At 36.8% G+C, this 22,828-nt stretch overlaps 1 long non-coding RNA gene across 1 annotated transcript in view; it reads left to right on the forward strand.

Moving 5' to 3' along the window:
• Positions 1–12,308: 12,308 nt before the first annotated feature.
• The window catches only part of LOC123672029, a 47,615-nt gene continuing 37,095 nt past the window's right edge, over positions 12,309–22,828 (forward strand). Inside the window, exons 1-2 of the long non-coding RNA XR_006746216.1 lie at positions 12,309–12,553; positions 21,541–21,652. This is a non-coding gene — a long non-coding RNA (uncharacterized LOC123672029). The remainder of the gene's footprint in view (positions 12,554–21,540; positions 21,653–22,828) is intronic.

Raw genomic sequence — 22,828 nt, forward strand, 5'->3', positions numbered from 1 at the left:
AGCCGATCAATTTGCAAAAAGGACATCACCTACGTCAACAAACAAAACTGCCGCATATTTGGAGTGAAGCTAATCCTCAAGTGTATGTCGAAACACCGTTCCATCCAGAAAAACTGACTGTTTGGTGCGCTTTATGGGCTGGTGGAATCATTGGTCCGTACTTCTTCAAAAACGATGATGGCCAGAACGTTACAGTCAATGGTGATCGGTATAGAGCCATGATTACTAACTTTTCCATTCCTGAATTGAACAACGATGATGTCCAGGAGCTGTGGTGGCAACAAGACGGCGCAACATGTCACACAGCTCGTGCCACAATCGATTTATTGAAAGACACGTTTGGTGACCGCCTAATTTCACATTTTGGACCTGTGAATTGGCCTCCAAGATCTTGTGATTCAACACCTTCAGACTACTTTCTGTGTGGTTATGTGAAGTCATTGGTCTATGCGGATAAGCCACAAACCCTCGACCATTTGGAAGACAACATTCGCCGTGTTATTGCCGATATACGGCCACAAATGTTGGAAAGAGTCATCGAAAATTGGACGTCCAGATTGGACTACATCCGAGCCAGCCGTGGCAGTCATATGCCAGAAATCATATTTAAAATGTAATGCTATATGCTTATCTTGCCGATAAATGAAATTCATGTCAATCGAATAATCCATCGTTGTTTTATTGCAATTTAAAGTTCTATAGCTCTAAAAAAAACATCCTTTATTTATCAGATTATCCTGTAGTTGTCATGATGAAACAGCGCCTCATCTGAAAAGGTGTAGGAGTAGCCTCGCATTGAATTAACCATTTTGCCTACCATAGATCGTTTTTAATTACGAGGTGAGAGATGAACGAGCAGACCTGCTCCATTTTTCATCTCGGTGTGAAACAAAGGTCGCAAGATGGTGCGAAACAGCGGGAAAGCAGTCGTAAGAAGATGAAGCACTTGCAGGTTTCGACACATGCGGGTATCTCGTTACACACGATGGCGGAAATACGTGATATCTTCGAGAACCCGATTGCAGGTGAGAAAAACTGAGAACTAAGATGGGAATCTAAGTGATTCTGCTGTTAGAAGCACCATTTAATTTGGGTGAACTGATATTTTATATTGCTATTGTACTTCGTGCTTAAAATTGGATATATTTCACATCTACACTGCGCAAAAAAATTAACGCACATTATGGAAATCTCAAATTCATTCTACAACTGTTCTCAATGATAATTATTTTTATCAGAATTATGCATGCATATGTTATCCACTTTCAACGTTTTTCTTCAATACAGATGTTTTTTCCCAGCAGGAATAAAAAAAGATGAGATTATCAGATTTTGAATGTATTGGCTCCATTTTGAAATCAGTTGTTCTCGATCAATTCTAGTGATCAATAGTTTTTCTTTCGTTTGATTTTCTACACTCGATCGCTATGCAACACGAAACACGCAATTAGACCCAAGAGGAATGTGCCCAAGCGGTAGTTTTGAGAGAAGAAGGGTGGACATACACAAGAATTGCAGAAAGGTTTGGAGTTTCCCATACAAGGGTATCCAGAATGTTGCAGCGTTTCAGGGAGACAGGTATGAATGTCCGAAGACCAGGACAGGGTAGACCACGGGTAACAACTGCCATTCAAGAACGTTACTTGAGAGTTTCTTCGTTGAGACAACGGTTTGCAACCGCTCGCCTCCTTCAAAATCAGCTTGACAAAACTCATGGGGTGCAAATTAGCACCCAGACAATAATAAATCGCCTCAGAGAATATGATTTAAGGCCTCGTGTCGCTGCAAGAGGCCCAGCTCTTACCCCAGCCCATCGAAGGCGCGTTTGGATTTTGCGAGAGAGCATATCCATTGGGAAGACGCTGATTGGGAAAGAGTTCTCTTCATAGATGAGTCTAGATTCTGCCTCTACCATTGTGATCGACGTTTCCTTGTATACAGACGTCCACATGAAAGATATGCTCAGTGAAATTTCCTGAATACTACTGGTTTCGGGGGAGGATCGATTTTGACATGGGGTGGAATATCTTTGACTGCTCGCACAGACCTAGTGGTCATTGATAATGGAGCTATGAATGCTGATAGGTATATAAGGAACATTCTTGAAGAGCATGTAGTGCCATTTGCCCCATACATTGGTGAAAATTTCATTTTTATGGACGTGCGCGCATCGTTCAGGAGTACCTTGAAGAGGTTGAAGTCTCTCGAATGGAATGGTCAGCAAGAAGTCCAGATCTCAATCCGATTGAGCAGGTTTGGGACAACCTCAATAGAAGACTGAGAAGTTAAGAAAATCATCCAGCTACTTTTAATGACTTAGGAATCCAACTCAGAGAAATCTGGGAAGGATTAGATCTGAACACTTTAAGATCACTCATTTTGAGTATGAACCGTCGTTGCCAAGCTGTAATTAACGCAAGGGGTGGAAATATCAAGTATTAAATCACTTATCAGCATTCCAGTATTTTGAAAATTTATTATTTCTCTTCTTTCACATAAGATTCGGTGAAATCCTGAATTTTTCTTCCATTTAATGTGTCTTGTTTCGTTCAAAACCTTCCCGAGAGAACATAAAAAATAAGTTATAAAGTCAATGTAGAGTTAACTTTCATTAAAATTGAGATTTTCAGAATGTGCGTTAATTTTTTTGCGCAGTGTATTTCATCCAATATAATCGACATTCATAACGATATAGTAAAATTGTGGATTTGAAAATATATATTCCGACAACGTAATCTAACCATGTTGGGGACATGTAAAAATTGCGTGTACTTCCTCTATTTATTACTCTATGTTCTCAAGTGTTTTCTAACCAAATCCTGTTACGAGGCACTGAAAAATCCAACAGCCCATAAACGAATCGTTTATGATCTCCGTCATACTGGCAACATAACTTCATTAAGATCTCGTTATTACCGATATTGACTTCATCGAAACCGAACGTCCAAGGAAAATGGCCATTTCTAGTTTTAATTACCGGTCTATTGGCCAACGTTATTGAACTGGAAGCCCAAATATCGCGTCAGATGTCCAAGAAACTATGAATCGTCCCTGTTGGAATTCATTTCGAACTTGAGACTACGCGATATACAGCCTCACAATGGTTTTAACGTGAGGTGTTTAGCAAAGGTTAAATGGCTGCTATTAGCGAAGAATTCGAAGAACTATACGTTCGTTACAAATCACGGTATGCATCAGTTGAGGACGATCGTTTGGTGCCCATTAAATCATAAGTATCTTATTGTGAGAACTCCTATTTGTGACAACATCTATATCCTTTCATTGTGTCGTAAACATGTCTTGCCTTGTTATATCATTAACAAACTAATTAAATCGGTTGATTAGTTGGAGTTACTTCTAATTAGCGATTATTCGAGCTGAAAAAAAATTGATTTGAGGATAATCTGGTTAAGAATATGAAAATATTTTAACAACAGAGTTCAATTTTTTGTTAGTGGCAGTTGGCGTGGTTATTCATCGCTTGTATTCTTCATTTTTTCTGAATTTCATAGTATCGGGTATCGTTCAACCACATACTCACAGCTGTACTACCTCTGTTGAGTTCTCTGGCTAAGCCAGGTGGATGAAAGAGCGAGATGGAAAGTAATGTCACACACCGCCATTTTTGGTTCTCCTGGTCCTACTTCTAATTAGCGATTATTCGAGCTGAAAAAAATTGATTTGAGGATAATCTGGTTAAGAATATGAAAATATTTTAACAACAGAGTTCAATTTTTTGTTAGTGGCAGTTGGCGTGGTTATTCATCGCTTGTATTCTTCATTTTTTCTGAATTTCATAGTATCGGGTATCGTTCAACCACATACTCACAGCTGTACTACCTCTGTTGAGTTCTCTGGCTAAGCCAGGTGGATGAAAGAGCGAGATGGAAAGTAATGTCACACACCGCCATTTTTGGTTCTCCTGTGTTCGAAATCCAAACAAATAAATTGTCATTCAAATTAGTACGGTGTCGTTGAAGGAATTGGCTTATTTTCATAAATAAGAGTATTTGAGAAACGATTTCGGTATTAATTGATAGGCAGAAGGAACGAAGTTAATACCAGTAAGTTTGAATCCTATATCATTCCCCAGATTACTTAAAAAGACGTGTTTATTAGTTGAACTTCAAGTTCGAATTTACTGGCATTAATCCCGTACCTTCTGTCTATGAATTAATAGTAAAATCGTTGCTTAAATAATCTTATTCATCAAAATAAGCCAATTTCTTCAACGACACCGTACTAATTCGAATGACAATTTGTTTGTTTGGATTCCGAACACTGATAGGAGAACTAAAATGGCGGTGTGTGACGTCATCACTAATAGAGTGTATTGACAAACTTGAAAATGTCAGAAACGTACCCTGTTGGATAGAAACTGCCATATCTTTATTCTTTGAATAACAAATGACTTGTGTGATACCTTTTTGAAATCACTATAAAATAGACAATTTATTGATGTAATGTGCAGCAGTACCTCAGTACATTTTGGTTTCACTACGATGAGCTAAACTTCATGAACAAAATAATTCACAACCAAAATTTTCAATGAAAATATTTCTCACAGCCCCTCTTCAACATATTCGGAGAATGTTTTTAATTTAAATGTTAAAATCATTCTTCTGCAATATTTTATTGAAAAAATTTACTAAAAAGGTGTAAAATTGTACCAACAGTAAAGATAAAACTATTGAAAGGGGAAAAAATTCATTATTTAAAAAAAAAATTATCTTTTATAATGGGAATTTTGTCAAAGCAGGTGGGTTATCCTCTGATCTACATTCTCCCTCGGTTTGATGTGGTCTTTACGGGACACCCTGTATAAAAATGACACTTTTAATTAGAAAACTTCGAAATTTTCAATACAAAACAAAATATTGTTTTCAATTACGTTTTTTCAGGAGAAACATTCACTATGCATCCACATATACGTAGAAGATAACCACTTCAATGTCGAAACTGCAACAAATTGTTTCAATTTTCTCTAGGAGGTGAAAGATGAACGTATTGAATTATTTTGTCAGTTAGTTTGACAGTTGACTGACGTAAAACGAATCTGATAAAATTTCCAGTCGAATTCCACTATTCTGAAGACCCGTATTATATAACAGTCGGTCTTCAAATAGTGGTCAATTGAAAAGATTGCCAAGTCAGTAATTTTTTACCATCTGACGTCGTACAAAACCTTTCTCTCTTAGCACCTGATACAGTTTCGAAATTTCAACTGAACCTACGCATGAATGAACATAGTTTGCCTTTAGAGGATCTTAGCAAGTTAGATAATTGAAATTGATGATCTCAAGGAAGACGATTCTGACTATGAAGGAGATTAAATTGAATGGACTGATGAAACTCAATATCATTTATTATGAATGTTGTTATTAATTTATAGCAGGCTTGTGTTTGTTATTCATAAATGAAGGCGTTTTATAATCAGCATTACAACTCATTAAAATTATACGTTTTCAGATTAGAGAATCTGGTTCTTTAGTTTCTTAACAATGTAGAATTTACAATGAAGGGGTTTATCCATCACTTTTTTGAAACATTTCTAAATTGAATTTTCATAGAATTCGTTCCTTAATTATTTCTGACATTTCTTATACCATATATAGATACATGCTTCAACAACGTAGGATATTATTGAATTGTTTTATCAAAATCAGTGTTTGATAATGACAAGAGTTATGTCAAAAAATAATACGCATATTGACATTATAATATAACAATTTCAAATTGTATCATTCCTATCGTAAAACCATATAACCTATAACGATAGGTTCAAAGAAACTGCTAGGATAATAAATAGAACATAATATAACATTAATTTCATTTTCAAATGAACGAGCTTTTGAGTGATTATCCTCTTCAATTATTCTTCCTAAAATCAAACAAATGAATTGTATGTACTGATTGGAGTGGATAATTCTTTTAATCCACTTAACATTAATCAATTATGTGATACAATAGCAAAAGTAAACTTCCAACAACCACTACCATTGATTACAAATCAGACTTTATGAGTTGCGAAAAGTTATTCTATGAATGAATACCTAGTATACTTTGGAAGAATAATAATGTCTAGAATGAAAATCTTTTTTTGGATATCACTCGGTGTGAATTGGTTATTTCTTGTTTGTCCTTATAAACCAATCATAGAAAAAGGAAAATTTATTGGTTTCTCATTAGTGGAAAAAAATTTCGCTTATTATATTAAACTAGTTCTTTTTTGTATTGTCTTGATAAGTTTGTATACACCAAGATTCTTTTTGCGAATTCACTATTTGAACTCTACAGATTACATTGTAGTTTCAATAACTTCCGCTGTTGTTTTAGCAATACTGGACAACATCTATACCAATTTCACTAAACAAAAGAAAATTCTGGATATTCTGAAAAGATTTCTGGAATGCCATGCAAGGATTTGTACAACTCATAGTCATCTTCTGAGTAATCTCTATTTCTTTTTGGAATCTTACTTTTATTTATATATTTTATTTAGTGGTTATATGACTGTACGTATCCGAACTGTTGAAATTGTATTAAATGAAATTCTTTTCACATTTTATTGCACGAAAATGGTTTTCGATAAAATTCATCTGTTCCAAATGTTTAGGTGTGCTTTTCAGTGTTTATCCAGGAAGATTCAGATGTCCGATTGTACAATCAGTGAAATCCATTCGGCCATATTGAATTTTGTGACTTTTAAACGTTTATGTAAAAAACTTGCAAGAATGAATTCTCTGTACTTTCTCTTGTCTTTTATCAACTTGGTAGGATGGACTTTGAATGATGTTTACTTGGGAATTTTTATTGTCAGTGATGGCGATACCCAGGATAGCAAAGTGCTATATTTTTGGAGGTATTGGATAATCTGGAATGTGTTCAATATCTTGCTTTTAGGAATTACAACGCATATATGTGGAACTGTTGTGGGAGAGTTTGAGACTTTCAAAAATGTTGCTTTGGATCGCCTCATAACAATTTATAGAGCATCCCCAGCTTCTGAACAGAAAATGGTGAGTCTGAACTCTGAAGTTTTGAGAAGAGCTGAGTTAGATTTGGCTTATATTCAGAAATCAAATTCTGTAATAATCTTATGTAACTTTATTCTAGGTTAAGTCCTTGTATTTCAAACTGATGAACATGGAGCTTGAATTTAGAGCAGGAGGTCTCTTCAAAATTGACTTCAAGGTGCTCTGTCAGGTTGGTGGTGGTCTTTATTGTATTTTTGTATTAAATGGATCTATTTTGCAGATAGTTAATTTATGTATCATATACATCCTGATCTTTTCGAGCTTCAAGAATGCAGTGAGAGCTGATTTCCTTAAGAATCTGATGGAACCCAGTGATTTGGATGAATACAATTATTTCTGGTGAAAAATGTTGTCCGAAAAAACTAAAATTTGTCAACAATTTTTCGTAATAATTTTTTTTTCTCATAATATCATATTATAATACAACTATATGATTCAGCCCATAGTTTGGCAACACAAGGAGCTGAGCACCCTTTGCGTTACTCGTTTGAGCGCTCGTTCATCTAGTCTAGTCGGATCTGTTGTAACATAAACATTGAGTATTTTATTGAAACATTCTTTTAGAATTTTCTGTGTAAATGGTGTATTTTTTTAGAGCTATAGAACTTTAAATTGCAATAAAACAACGATGGATTATTCGATTGACATGAATTTTATTTATCCGCAAGATAATCTTGTGGCATTACATTTTAAATATGATTTCTGGCATATGACAGCCACGGCTGGCTCGGATGTAGTCCAATCTGGACGTCCAATTTTCGATGACTTTTTCCTACATTTGTGGCCGTATATCGGCAATAACAAGGCGAATGTTGTCTTCCAAATGGTCAAGGGTTTGTGGCTTATCCGCATAGACCAATGACTCTACAAAGCCCCACAGAAAGTAGTCTAGCGGTGTTAAATCACAAGATCTTGGAGGCCAATTCACAGGTCCAAAACGTAAAATTAGGCGGTCACCAAACGTGTCTTTCAATAAATCGATTGTGGCACGAGCTGTGTGACATGTTGCGCCGTCTTGTTGGAACCACAGCTCCTGGACATCATGGTTGTTCAATTCAGGAATGAAAAAGTTAGTAATCATGGCTCTTTACCGATCACCATTGACTGTAACTTTCTGGCCATTATCGTTTTTGAAGAAGTACGGACCAATGATTCCACCAGCCCATAAAGCGCAACAAACAGTCAGTTTTTTTGGATGTAACGGTGTTTCGACCTACACTTGAGGATAAGCTTCACTCCAAATGCGGCAGTTTCATTTGTTGACGTAGCCATTCAACCAGAAGTGCGCTTCATCGCTAATGGACGTAGTGAGCGATACTTATTCCGCACAGAACCATTATTTTCAAAATAAAATTGCACTTTTTGCAAGCGTTGTTCAGGCGTGGGTCTATTAATGATGAATTGCCAAACCAAACTGAGAATGAATCACTTGACAGCTGTTAAATCGGTCGCCATCTTGAACAGTAATGCCAACTTGAAGTTATATACCTCGAAAAAAAAACACCCTATATTTGTTTTTGCTATCTAGCTACCTATAAAACACAGTATGTTTCAATCTTTCGATTTCGCACGCTTAAACAAAGATGATTCATCAATGTGATGATCCAATAGTAAACCCATACAATTTAAATACAGAATTACAAAAAATTGCAGAAAAATTTTGCATGATTGCGAACGAAAAGCTATAAAAGAAATAATGATGGAGTGGTTATGAAAACTAGTTTCTCGGTTATTATTCCATCTGAGTGTTAACTAGAAATCTTATATCTCTAGCTGAACCTTCAATAAATGCTCACAATTGCAAATCTGTATCATTCATAACCCGAGAAGGATTTCGAAACAAGACTTATGGCTATACAAATAAGATGCATTTAATTTATCTTCCTGGTTATTGCAATACTCAATCTCGGACCCCTATACACCTCTCCGATACAGTTTCGCAAAATATCCAACGCTTGAATGGTTAATAACAACGGACGCTTAGGATTTCGATTTTTTTTATGTCTATTCATCCTTGGAACTTCGCTGGGAATGATGAATTGTCATATTTTGCGGTGTGTGGAGGGAATTCAGATTGTGATTGGTTTGACACAAGAAAATTGTGTCGATATTTATACGATACCTGAGGTTTTACATTTTGAAAATTCCAGACGTTATATGAGAAGATTTCAAGCGAATGTTTAGTAATAGTTGAATGTACAGGGTGGGCAAATAAGCGAGGTAAGCGGCTATATCTCAGGATCCACTCATCGTAGAGACTTGCGGTAAAAATGTTTATCACTAAAGTGTACAAGAAAACACACTGGAAATTGTTTTGAAGTTCATACCTCTACCACTAGGGGGCTTAATAGCTATCGTCGAGAAGAAAAATGAATTTCTCTCGAAAATGTTTCATATAAAGTTGAAGAAAAAATATCATTACTGTAATCCTTGGAAAATTCTCTATCTTTTTGAAATGTCACTTTCGATTTTACGACATCAAATAAGGGTAGGGGAAAGGGAGAAATCTGACTGTAACTTTAGTTTGCCTCAACATTTCTGAGAAAATTAGATCTCGTCTGAGAGATAATATCTTGTTGATTTAGGACAAAATATACTCATGATAAATGTGTTTTTGTTGCTTTCGATAGGGGGCGCTAAGTCAGAAGTTCATTGTTTTGTTCATTTTACTCCGAGATTTCAAATAAATGATAGGATTTTCTTAACAGAAATAGAAATTCCATCAAATTTGCATAAAAAAACTTGCAGGTCGCAAAGCGATAATTTCAGGCGTTCTGAAGTTATGGCCGAAAGAAGATATTCTTCAACTGATGCACTGCGAAAAACTAAATTGTGTCTTTAAGTTCTGACATAAACAGAAATCCCATCAAATTTGTATGAAAATCCTAAAAGGTCGCAAAGCGATAGCTTCAGGCGTTCTGAAGTTCCCTTCATATTGGGTTAGTGCATCCTATTTATCAAGGTTTTCAGAATTGATTTTTGAAATTATTTTCAAAACGCGTCAACCACATGGATTGTTGAGTTTCAGACTAGGAAGTTTCAAAGAAACCTTGACAGTTTCACTAATTTCTAAGGAGGATTGAAGCCAGAAAAATTTCCTTCCATGAATCACTGTCAAAATTGTACGACATCACAATATACTTTTATATGTAGTTCCGCTACCAACCGCTAAGGCGCTTCAATCTAAAACTAACCTAAAAATCTCATCAGTCGAAATAGACAGTGACCCTGAAAATGTTTTTCCCCACACAAAACGACCCATTCACGTGAGAAAGAGTATAATAAAATAAATCTTCTACATACAAATTACACTGAACTCGATTGCGATTTATGCACATTCTTTAAGACATCCAACCACAACAATGCGAATGGATTCTGCCGATGAATAAATGTATGAAGGACCGATTATTGTACCTTTTTCCAATACAATCGTTCCAGAATCTCAGAACCTTGGTGCGATGCGGATTCAGCAGTTATAATAATAATAAAAACTAGAATTATATTCTCGTTGCGAAAGTGCAAGTTATGTATGTGTGTGGTGCTTGTTACTTTTGACTTCTTCATTTCGTTAGTTATTGTTCTATTCTGAAACGGTGACCTAACGTCGAAGAGTAGGTAATTGCTGGGTAGTAATAAAATTAACATACACAATTTTTATTGAGATTTAGTGTACACCTGGAGGATCGCTTCGAGATACTAGAAGATTCAGTTCTGAAAATGCCGGTTACCCATTGTGGTATTGAAGTAAATGAAAAAGCCGATGAACTTGCAAAAAGGGCATCAAAGTTGACACCTGTCCTGCCCTGAGCCCATCTATGGGCTTGTAAGATAACAATACGCTCTATTAGTGTGACGTCACACACAGCCATTTTTGGTTCTCCTGTCAGTGTTCGGAATCCAAACAAATAAATTGTCATTCAAATTAGTACGGTGTCGTTGAAGGAATTGGCTTTTTTTCATAAATAAGAGTATTTGAGGAACGATTTCGGTATTAATTGATAGACATAAATAACGAGGTGAATACCAGTAAGTTTGGATCCTGTATCATTCCCCAGATTTTGTAAGAAGCCGTGTTTATTAGTTGAACTTCAAGTTCGAACTTACTGGCATTAATCTCGTGCCTTCTGTCTATCAATTAATAGTAAAATCGTTCCTCAAATAATCTTATTTATGAAAATAAGCCAATTTCTTTAACGACAACGTTTCAATTTGAATGACAATTTGTTTGTTTGGATTCCGAACACTGACAGGAGAACCACTAATAGAGCGTATACAAGATAGCGGTTCAACAACGTTAGAGGGACAATAGGAAAACCTTCTGAAGGAGTACTCCGGGTCTTGTTCAGGCAAAGGAATTTGCGTTGCTTTCACTGAGTGTTCCCGGCTCGGAGTGAGAAACGAAAAAAACTGAAACTATCGAAAGAACCACCAACTAACGCGGATATTCCCGTTTCGCGAATTTTCGGGATTACCTAGCTATAATCGGATAAAGTTTGGGGAAATTTCTGGACGAATTTCCAGATTCGCGCCGACGTGAACGACCAATAGGAAATAAGTCTGATATGCGTCGCGTAGAAACAACTGCGGCAATTGACGTTCCTAGAATATTCCGAATCGTCGATCGAACAAGAAAGACTTTTATAAATTCGGTCAATTATATCGATTCAATTACAGAAATTCGAAATTTGACTTAAATATCCATAGAAAATATCTCCCATATGATTATTTTTCGAATTTTAAAAGCTGCAAATGGAAAATACTTGGACTGAGGGCGTACAAGGTCAAACTTAATTCATGCCGTGGTTTCTTTCCATAATTAGGACATTGCAGATGTACAAACAGATAACAAGAAGGATTACAGGTATTTCATGTGTTATTTTTATAAGTAATCAAAGTTTTCTCAATAAAATCACTCAAAAATGTGTAATTTCCTAAGATGTCTAAAAACATGGTGAATGCACTCGTCAATTTTTGAATAACATTCGACCAAATTGAAAATATTAGTTTTATTTAGTGGAGGCGCCGCAATGTCATACCTTTCATTTAGATCCTTTTTCCTTTGATTTTGACAGGATACATCAATTAAAACCCGATCCTAGCTAATTATAAGCTTAAACTAATATTCTCAAAATTGGCAAAACAAAAGCTAATCACTCCATACACCAGGTTTTTAGATATCTTATAACTTCCTAATCATTCTGACGTTTGTCTTAAATCTGTGTTCCCCGATATAATCCATCGATGGCTTTCAGAGTAGGTTGGTATGCCGTATATGAAAAGTCAGATGAAATTCGAATAGAATTTTGGAATTTTGGACGAATCGACAGGAAAAATGGAAAAAACGGTTATTCAGACCCAATTCAGATCCGTTTTCCAGGTATATTTGATGATATTTCCAAACGGAATCGTTTTTTGTCAGTCGGTGAATACTTCGTTTGCCAGAAGCCTCTACAGGTGTCATTTGGATATTTGAGGAATTTTTAACGAAATATATGAGAAAAGAATGGACTGGAACGGTAAGTACCGCCCTTTTATGATGATTTTTACGCTTTTTGTTGAGTTTTTCATGGAAATCGGCCAAATTTTATAGTATTCCGTTTCATGTAATTTGTGAAGGAATGAAGGAAATAATTCACTTTGGACAGATATGAGGAAATATGAATATTCGATATCCTTCATATTTAACGGTTCATCAGACGAAAATTATGAAAATTTCTCAACTCGATGAAATTTCTCTAACATGAAATATTGATTCCCTTATAAGAGGCACAAATTCAGTGAATGTATAGCATCAAAATTTCATGTTAGAGAAATTTTATAGAGTTGTAGAATTGTCATGATTTTTGTCTGGTAAACCGGTAGGTCTTAGGCAGAGATCGCTGGATAGCCTAACTGAAGAGTCCACCAGCGATCTTGGGACGAAACACCCCTGCGAGAGGGATCACCTCGCCAAATGTCATATGTCAAAAATGTCAGCTTCTGAATTGAAAGCAGCCCAGATAGCTAATTAGTTATTTATATTTCAAAATTTTTAAATAACGACAAAATGTATAATGTGCATATATTCTCCTCATAGTTAACAACTCTATTGTATCGTTGATGGTAGATCATTTATCTCTGCGCCTTCTATATCGGATTGAGACGAAGTACTGTTTTGTATTTGAGTCGTCTGCTCTACATTTCCGAAGGCCGAAATATGTAATACTCGGTGCTCCTCATCACACTCACGTCCATGACTTATTTCGACAACGGCTCCATCTATCCAATATAATGGTTCCCTATAACTAATACGAGCGATTTATAATACATGGACCGCTTTTGTAGTCGATTTATTGTTATCTGATTGAATCGTAGCGTAGGAAGGGTTCATTGTTTTGTTTATAGGCACGATTTGGCGTTCGAAGTAATTTGTCGACCTTGCAATAGCTTGTACATACACTTTTCACGGGTATCTTCAGACATCAGGCGGCTTCATTCATTATTCATTACCTACTCAAATTTCCTCAGTTTGTTTGACAATAGCACCATCGATGTCGATTTATCACTTTCAATAAGTGACATGAATTGTCAGGAACTCTCCTCAATTTATTTCTATATTATGTCCAGGGAGTCCAAATTGAATTCTCACTGAAAGCATCTCGAGAACTATAAGACTGTTTAAGGACTCCTGATATTTTTCGAAAAAATGAGATATCAGAAAGCAGATGGTAAATATCTTACTTGGACATGAGAAAGCTGTGTGCAAAATGGGCTCCGCTAGAGCTCACAATCGATAGAAAGCAACAACGTGTTAATGATTCTGAGCAGTGTTTGAAGCTGTTTAAGTGCAATAAACCTTAATTTTTGCGTCGACATGTGACAATGGATGAAACATGGCTGCATCATTTCACTCCGGAGTCCAATCGACAGTCAGCTGAGTGGAGTACACACACAACAGTCAGCTGGCAAGGTAAAGGCATCAGTATTCTGGGATGCGCAAGGTATAATATTCATTGATTACCTCGAAAAGGCCAGACCATCAACAGCGATTATAATATATAGCGTTATTGGATTGTTTAGGATGAAATCGTTAAAAAACGGCTCCATTTGAAGAAAAAAAGGTGCTGTTTCATCAAGACAATGCGTGGTTTCACAAATCAATGTAAACAATGGCAAAATTGCATGAATTGGGCTTCGAATTGCTTCTGCATCCACCGTATTCGCCATATCTGACCCCCAGCGACTTTTTCCTGCTCTCAGACCTCAAAAGAATGCTCGCTGGGAAGAAATTTGGCGCCAATGAAGAAGTTATCGCTGAAACTGAGGCCTATTTTGAAGCGAAAGGCAAATCGTACTACAAAAATAGTATCGAAAAATTGGAAGATCGCTATAATCGCTGTATCGCCCTCGAAGGCAACTATGTTGAATAATAAAATCGAATTTTGCCAAAAAAATGTGTTTTACTTTGGTAGACCGGGGACTTTTGAATTGGCCTGTTAGTTCTCGAGATGCTTTCAGTAAGCATCGAATTTTAGCACCCTGTACACTCTATTCATAATTTCTTATGAGCACTTTCAGCTGTCTTTAAGGCCATTCTAATGTGATGTACTTCAATGTGCCTATTTAAAACACTTTTGACTGACCCTTAAGATCCTATTTCTGGGTGAGATACAATATCGCATTTTATGAAAAATCAAACTACACCTTTCACCGAACGTCCTTGAAAACCCGGTACAAATTATGAAACACCTTGTATAAATGATAAAGTGAGCGCATTCCTGTGTACAACCGCTGTCAAATAAATCTTCGATTTCATCCGTTCTATTTCCACTTCATAGACACGACAATCCAGACATCTAAACCTGCGGTACCAGATTGGGAAACGCAGCATCTTTCGGTAATTGTAACAACATAAGGCAAGGTCGTCAGCGTTGATCGAAAAGATGATGCAAACAGAGAAATTCATTTGCTACGTCTCCGTAATTATAATTACCAATTACGTATCGGTAATGTCTCTTATAGAGATCACTAGCAGTCCATTATCATAATTAATTGAATAGGCCATCGTTGAATTGTTTTTGCGCCAGGGGATCCTGGGTTTGCGTAACGCTGATGGGTCAACGTTAGGCGATGAAGGTGTAGCTCCAATTCCACCGTACCGAAGGCGTTTAAATTGTTGTCTTGGCTTGAGCAGGCCCAGATGAGAGTGGGTAGGCATTAGCTCATCTCTAGGGTTCTTGATGGGGTCCGGTCCATTGCTTCTAGTTAACGATGTAGTCGCTTTCAGTCATCAGGAAGAACAATTTACTTGGGAATTAAGTCTAACTGAAAAAACGACAATTTTGTATTTCGACACGAAGTATCGATTTCAAGTGAATGCCAGGTGGAACGTTAGTTTTTAATGATTTAATCATTGTAAAGGATCGATTTTGACAGATCCAAAACGTCATGAAGCAAGCTTCAACATATATGGTGAACAAATTCTATTAACATTAGAGTAATAAACATAGATAGATGGAGTAGGTATACGCAATTTTTACATGTTCCCAACATGGTTAGATTAAGTTGTCGGATTGTGATATAAAGGATGTTTTTTTTTAGAGCTATAGAACTTTAAATTGCAATGAAACAACGATGCATTATTCGCTTGACATGAATTTTATTTATCCGCAAGCTAATCTTGTGGCATTACATTTTAAATATGATTTCTGGCATATGACCGCCACGGCTGGCTCGGATGTAGTCCAATCTGGACGTCCAATTTTCGATGACTTTTTCCAACATTTGTGGCCGTATATCGGAAATAACACGGCGAATGTTGTCTTCCAAATGGTCAAGGGTTTGTGGCTTATCCGCATCGACCAATGACTTTACATAGCCCCACAGAAAGTAGTCTAGCGGTGTTAAATCACAAGATCTTGAAGGCCAATTAATAGGTGGAAAACGTGAAATTAGGCGGTCACCAAACGTGTCTTTCAATAAATCGATTGTGCTCGCGATTGTGGCACGAGCTGTGTGACGTCTTGTTGGAACCACAGCTCCTGGACATCATGGTTGTTCAATTCAGGAATGAAAAAGTTAGTAATAATGGCTCTATACCGATCACCATTGACTGTAACGTTCTGGCCATCGTCGTTTTTAAAGAATTACGGACCAATGATTCCACCAGCCCATAAAGCGCACCAAACAGTCAGTTTTTCTGGATGTAACGGTGTTTCGACATACACTCGAGGATTTTTGGCAGTTTTGTTTGTTGACTTAGCTATTCAACCAGAAGTGCGCTTCATCGCTAAACAAAATTCGCTTATGAAAATCGGGAACAACGGCAATCTCATTTTGGGCCCATTCGACGAATCTACGCCTTACTTGATGATCGTTTGGCTTCAATTCTTGCACGAGTTGGATTTTGTAAGCACGCAAATCAAGATCCTTCCGCAAAATCCTCCATAAAGAGGATGGACACAGATCCAATTCCTGTGCTCGATGGCGGATAGACTCATTCGGGTCTTCCTCAATGCTACGCTCTACAGCAGCAATAGCTTCTTCTGTACGCACCGTACGGCGTCTCTGGGGATGCGAGTTATCAATAAGAGTAAACGTGGTGCGAAAACGTTCTATGGTTAATCGAATTAACTGCTCTGATGGACGATTTTGTCGACGATAAAATGAACGTATTCCGCACAGAACCATTATTGCAAGCGTTGTTCAGGCTTGAGTCTATTCATGATGAATTGCCAAACCAAACTGAGAATAAATCACTTAACAGCTGTTAAATCGGTAGTCATCTTGAACAGTAATGCCAATTCAAAGTTATATACCTCGAAAAAAAACACCCTTTAGTTGATGATACTCCTTCACACTTGATACGAAGTAAAATCTGATAAAAGTAATAAGTCTCTGGAGTGAAACCAGCTTCAGTTCCTCGCATACCATCACAACTCGACTATTTTGACGCCTAACAGATATTTCAGAGAACAATTCATGCAGATCTATTGACAACTCCAAATGTATATTAGGTTGGAACTTGGAACACAACATTGTAAGTCGTGTGGCCTTGAAAAAAAAGACATTCTTCACATTTACCAACGACTTCAGGCTTGTCTACTGTTTCTTATCTATCATCCGACATGTCTTCGTACCTTGAACTTTTTTAACGTTGCCCAATAAGGGGAGCATCACTGTACAGGTGTGATTTGTTTGTTCACTTCATGCAAAAGTTGTGGGGAGCGAAGGATCTGAAAGTCAAGTAATATGGGTTCAGTGAGCTTTTAAAGAAGAAATACTGCAAATTTCTTAAGAAGGTTTATAAGTCCTCTACGTTGTGAGGTTTGAACAAACTGAATGAAATTCATAACTAACGGGTGTTTTTTTCGAGGTATATAACTCTAAGTTGGCATTACTGTTCAAGATGACGACCGATTTAACAGGTGTCAAGTTATATTTTCAGGTTGGTTTGGCAATGCATCATGAATAGACTCACGCCTGAACAACGCTTGCGAATAGTGCAATTTTATTTCGAAAATAATGATTCTGTGCGGAATACGTATCGCGCACTACGTCCATTTTATTTTGTTTAGCGATGAAGCGCACTTCTGGTTGAATGGCTACGTCAACAAACAAAACTGCCGCATTTGGAGTGAAGCTAATCCTCAAGTGTATGTCGAAACACCGTTACATCCAGAAAAACTGACTGTTTGGTGCGCTTTATGGGCTGGTGGAACCATTGGTCCGTACTTACTAACTTTTTCATTCCTGAATTGAACAACCATTATGTCCAGGAGCTGTGGTTCCAACAAGACGGCGCAACATGTCACACAGCTCGTGCCACAATCGATTCATTAAAAGACACGTTTGGTGACCGCCTAATTTCACGTTTTGGACCTGTGAATTGGCAATGAAGATCTTGTGATTTAACACCGCTAGACTACTTTCTGTGAGGCTATGTAAAGTCATTGGTCTATGCGGATAAGCCAAAAAACCCTTGACCATTTGGAAGACAACATTCGCCGTGTTATTGACGCTATACGGCCACAAATGTTGGAAAACGTAATCGAAAATTGGACGTCTAGATTGGACTACATCCGAGCCAGCCGTGGCGGTCATATGCCAGAAATCATATTTAAAATGTAATGACACAAGATTATCTTGCGGATAAATAAAATTCATGTCAATCAAATAATCCATCGTTGTTTTATTGCAATTTAAAGTTCTATAGCTCTAAAAAAAACACCCTTTACAATACTATATGAGCTAGATAAGGCTGTTGAAACTATTGTTACCAATTGTAAATTTCTCAATCTGATTATCTGACTGAACTTTGCTTGATTACTTGACCAAACATCCCTATGTGTGGTCTCGAAGATACCACAAAGCAATTACCATCTACATATGGATTGTATCTCTTCTTCTCGGTCTATAAATCCACCAGCATCCGCGAATTCTCCATCATGATCTACCCATCTCGATGCTCTAGTACCTTAATCGATCTATTTTCATTCAACTCCTCCTGTGCTAACTGCAGACATTAGTTTATATAACCGTTCAAAATGCTCATTAAAGGATCGCCAGATATGATAAAATACAATTCACACGAAATTGGTTTTCAGTAAGTGACTAGTTATTCAACATCCAAGACGTATAATAAGGAACTTACCGAGCTTATCACGATGACAAAGCGGTGTTAGGTACTGATCTGACCACTTTCATTCAACAAACTCTGACCTACCGTGGAATGTCTCAGTCAGCGACTTCGTTTACAAGCATCTCTTGCAACTTTAACAACTCTTGGCTGACATGCCAATTACAATATAAAGGGTGTTTTTTTTAGAGCTATAAAACTTCAAATTGCAATAAAACAACGATGGATTATTCGATTGATATGTATTTCATTTATCCGCAAGTTAATCTTGTGGCATTACATTTCAAATATGATTTCTGGCATAAGACCGCCACGGCTGGCTCGGATGTAGTCCAATCTGGACGTCCAATTTTCGATGACTTCTTCCAACATTTGTGGCCGTATATCGGCAATTACACGGCGAATGTTGTCTTCCAAATGGTCAAGGGTTTGTGGCTTATCCGCATAGACCAATGACTTTACATAGCCTCACAGAAAGTAGTCTAGCGGTGTTAAATCACAAGATCTTCATTGCCAATTCACAGGTCCAAAACGTGAAATTAGGCGGTCACCAAACGTGTCTTTTAATGAATCGATTGTGGCACGAGCTGTGTGACATGTTGCGCCGTCTTGTTGGAACCACAGCTCCTGGACATAATGGTTGTTCAATTCAGGAATGAAAAAATTTGTAATCATGGCTCTATACCGATCACTATTGACTGTAACGTTCTGGCCATCATCGTTTTTGAAAAAGTACGGACCAATGATTCCACCAGCCCATAAAGAGCACCAAACAGTCAGTTTTTCTGAATGTGACGGTGTTTCGACATACTCTTGAGGATTAGTTTCACTCCAAATGAGGCAGTTTTGTTTGTTGACGTAGCCATTCAACCAGAAGTGCGCTTCATCGCTAAACGAAATAAAATGCACATAGTGCGCGTATTATTCACAGAACCATTATTTTCGAAATAAAATTGCACTATTTACAAGCGTTTTTCAGGCTTGAGTCTATTCATGATGAATTGCCAAACCAAACAGAGAATAAATCACTTGACAGCTGTTAAATCGGTCGCCATCTTGAACAGTAATGCCAACTCAAAGTTATATACCTCGAAAAAAAAAACACCCGTTACATACTTTTCATATTTATGGGAACGATCAAGAAACTTTTTTCCATGACAATTATACCGGGTGAGCCATTGCTAGCTTCCACATAATAATAATAATAAATACTCTTTATTTCAGAATCGCCTCAATTTTACAACATGAAATGAAATAGTGTCCAAAAAGTAGTATATTTTCTAGTTAACTACTAAAAAATCTTGTAGGCAATAGGGTTATATATCCATCAATATCGAGAATATTCTCTTCTTAAATATTTTGTATATTGTGATGTTCTGAGTTTCATTAGGTAGATGAATGTTTAAGAGAATTTCGACTTCGAAATTTGGGATCAGTAAAAGTAACAAAATCGTTATATTTCCTTAAATATTCGTCACAAACCACTCAAATGAAACGTTTTTTAAAGATCGAGCTGTGATCTAGTACATACTGAGGTTTCAAGTCCGAATCTTGCTTCCAGAAGATATGGCAGCCTGTAGAAAATCATCAATTTTTCTTTTGATAATATCAAGTCACCCTCCTTGACATTATACTCAATTTCTCACTATGAAAGCACAAAAAACTTCACCTGAAGCCTGTCGTTTCATTTTCGATTCGATGCTTAGAAAAAGCAGATAGTCCAGTCAATGTAATAATAAACGGAGTGATCGTAATCGAACACCCACCGTATGTTCTCAATCTGCTATCAGCAATCTCGCTCTGACAGTATAATATAATTTACAATTGAGTAAAACCATCATGGGATTCTTCACGCTTCTTGATAGTTATTTCGCCAAATATCCGATATTTATTACTACTCTTATTACTTTCGATATGTCGAAAAGTTGTCGATGCATTTTGCACTTGCAATCATTTTTACCTTTACCTTGACGATTAATCTCATCGAGATATGAAATGGAGAGGATAAATCGATTATTTTGCAAGGAAGCACTCAAAGTTTATTGCATTTGTGCCAAAATATAGGAGAAAATTAGAATGTATATACTTTCGATTTTGTTGCTGTAGTTGATTTCGTACAGGAATTATTTGAACTATTACGTTTTTGTGAACTCGTTTCTTGAATAGTGCGCTTCCTAATTTCTATGACTAATCATTGTTCACATTTAATTCTGTCCGTCTGAAAAACCTACACACTTGAAATTTTCAGGATAACCTAAGCACAGGATGTGCTCGATAGAACTGCAAGCCAAAAGATCTAATTCAACGGTAAACTACTAAGGCTTACAAGACGACCTTAGATTCAAAACCATTGATTGACTATTGATCATGATCAATAGTCATAATACACCATGGTGTATTCGAGAATATGTCGACGAAACCAAAATTGACAGTTACAGTATTGAGACCATAAACACTTTTTCCATTTTCAGCCTCCTGGCTTGAATTTTCGCCTTGATCATAAAAAACTGTGAAATATAGAGTATTTTCTCTTTGCTAGTGTCCACCTTTGACGCGCGCTCAAACTAAACTGAGTCAACTGATCACAAAACTGTTCCAAAAGTTTTCGTAGTACGAAATCTCATCTTTCTAACGACATTTAGTGGAATACAATGCGAGATACAGATAACTAAAGCCGTCTATTGGAAATATCATTCTTTTTACTACACCTAATAGATTATTTTAAATGAAATTTTAATCAATTACAACCTTCAACTAACTATGTAAACATTCCTGCCAAGTTTGGTCAAAAAATTCCAATGTCTTCTTGGTGTTGCATTTTAGCGTGACTGAGTATAGGTACCTATCATACGTAGAAGTAAATTAATCGAACTTATTCTTTTTAAGTTGACCTACAAAACATGATGAGACTTGGACGAAATCTAAAAGTTATGGGTGCGATCAGAACATAAGGAGGACAACCACCTCTCTCTCTCTGTAGCCCATATCGAGGACGTAGGTGCGTATTCATTCATCTTTTTCGCGAAATTAATTAATCCAGTTCCAAGCGAAAAACCTATTACTTTTCCATCGCGATCATTAACAAACCAAATGGCGAACGAGTAGTTACACGATAACTATGGCTATTTCTGTCTAAAGTTCATTGAAATCTCTGCTACTGGATATGGTATAAATACAATTCTAATGACGTGTTAATGGCGTCATTGAATTAAGCTTCGTTTCACTTTGATTCATATGAGAGAATTTTAATTGGGTATGTAAAATGCTTTCAGATGTTGCGATTCAAAATTCAAGATCGGTAACCATCTTTTTCCCAAAGTTTCGGTTGAAATTGATCCAATTAGCAAAAAATCAAGAAAGCAAATTTCGGAAAAATGATATACATATTATAAATAACTGCATAACATCACGAAATACACAAAGTTTCATATCCATTGTTGAGTGGTCATTCCTCGAACAGATCGCTCTATGTTATATTTGAATATTGAGTCAGAAATGGTCTCACACGCATTAATTGCGTTCGATAACGATCGCCTGTGATTGTTTCAGTCGGTTTCAACAACTCATAATACACTACGCTGAACTGGTCACACCAAATACTGAGCATGACTTTGAAACCGTGAATATTCGGATTGGCCATAGACGTGGAAGCATGACCGGGATATCCCCATGATTTTCTGCGCTTGGAATTATCGTAATGAATCCATTTTTCGTCTCCAGTCACAATGCAATTCAGAAATCCCTTCCGTCTTTGCCTTGCAGACTGCTGTTCACAAGCAAACAAACGCCGTTCAACATATCTCGACTTCAACTCGTACGGCACCCAATTTGTGTTTCTGAGTCATTTCCATGACTTTCAGGTATTTTGACATGGCTTGTTGCTTCACTCCCAATGATTTTACCAATTATTGTTGCGTTTGACACGAGTCTTGATCAAGTAATGCCTCCAATTCTGCATCTTCGATGTCAAAATCTCCAAGCGTCGAAACCACCCTCGACACGTTCTTTCTCTAATAACGGCCTCACCAAAGGTATTTGAGAGCATTTGATGAGCCTCAGGCGCAAATACCTTAATATAAAAGCAGAATATTAAAATTTCCCGCAAATGACGAGAATTTGGCTCGTAAGCTGATATGACAACTGACAACTTTATGAGGCAGACACAAATCGACTT

This window comes from Harmonia axyridis, chromosome 2 (genome assembly GCF_914767665.1).
Source record: "Harmonia axyridis chromosome 2, icHarAxyr1.1, whole genome shotgun sequence".
NCBI lineage: Eukaryota > Metazoa > Arthropoda > Insecta > Coleoptera > Coccinellidae > Harmonia > Harmonia axyridis.